This window comes from Pteropus alecto, unplaced genomic scaffold (genome assembly GCF_000325575.1).
Source record: "Pteropus alecto unplaced genomic scaffold, ASM32557v1 scaffold67, whole genome shotgun sequence".
Lineage (NCBI taxonomy): Eukaryota > Metazoa > Chordata > Mammalia > Chiroptera > Pteropodidae > Pteropus > Pteropus alecto.
Genome location: NW_006441061.1, coordinates 3,277,018 through 3,278,193, shown reverse-complemented (window position 1 = coordinate 3,278,193; position 1,176 = coordinate 3,277,018). Strand labels below are relative to the sequence as shown.

The following is a 1,176-nucleotide window of genomic DNA, read 5'->3' as shown; positions in this document are numbered from 1 at the left end:
AAGAAGGGGCAAGGCCCCCAGGGCCTGCTGTAGGGAGCTGCGGGAACAAGCGGGTCCTAATTCCAGGGCTCCCCATTCCCAGGGGGGCTGGCTGCTCATCCTCGTAGCAGAAAGGGCTGCCAGGGCTCGGCCGTACCTCTGCCTCCCGCCCCTAAATAAAGAGGTGGCGCTACGCCGCGGGCCAGGTACCGCCGTGGGCTTCCGTGAGCATCTCACTTAATCTCACATCAGCCCTTGGACGGAGCAGGCACTGGTCACGACCCCGTTTATAGGTGAAAAAGTGAAGCAGCTTGCTCAGGGTCACCCAGCTCGGAAGCGGCACGGCGGCACCCAGAGCCTAGGCCTACAAACTCCCTTGGCCAGGACACCCGCCCGTGGCGCTGCCGTGTCCCCTTCCTGTCCCCGCGGCCCTCCAACCCACCTCCTGACCGGCTGTGTCTTTGCCTGCCTCCTCGCTGGGAGGTTCCTGAAGACTCTCCCTAACTCCTTCCTCCTCCTTTCTGTACTCACTTTCTCAGAGGCCGTAGAGCCCGATGCTTAAGACTGGGCTCTTGGTTCAACTCCTGGCTCACACTCAGGTACTCTGGGGCCCTGAGCCTCTCTGGGCTTCAGCTGACCCATTCTAGGGGGGATAATAATAGCACCCAGCTCTTAGCGTTGACATGACAACTAATAAGTTAACCTACGTTAAGTTCTAATAACAGTGCCAGTATAGTAGTTAGCTCACTAAACACTGGCTATTATTATTATTATTATTATTATTAATGAATCCATCTATTTTCAAGACTTCAGTGGCTACCACTCAGCTGATGACTCCCCAAATTACATGTAAAAAGCAACATAACAAAACCCATGATCTTTGACCTAGGAAGGAGCATGGGTGGAGGTAGCACATCTGACACATTCACACCTGCCTGGTACTTCAGGGTTTCCGTAGGACCCTCACACTCTGCCCGCCCCCAGGGAAGGGAACCGAAGCTCAGAGAAGGTAGGGATGTGTCCGAGCAGCACCCGTTGCACGCCTGCTGTGTGCTAGGCTCTCCGCTGACCGCATCACACGTGTCCCTATACGAGCAGGCGGCGAAGGTCACGCAGCATCCCCACGTTCCCACGATGCCCAGCATGGAGCCGGCGCGCTCTGCACAGTCTCGATGCTGCGTGACTGACTCGGAAGAG

At 56.5% G+C, this 1,176-nt stretch overlaps 2 protein-coding genes across 2 annotated transcripts in view; one reads left to right on the top strand and one right to left on the bottom strand.

The window, feature by feature from the left end:
• RALGPS1 (Ral GEF with PH domain and SH3 binding motif 1) overlaps positions 1 to 1,176 on the bottom strand; it is a 229,692-nt gene that overhangs the window by 109,660 nt on the left and 118,856 nt on the right. The gene's annotated exons all lie outside the window — the stretch shown is intronic.
• Positions 1 to 1,176, top strand: part of ANGPTL2 (angiopoietin like 2) — a 34,465-nt gene that overhangs the window by 30,251 nt on the left and 3,038 nt on the right.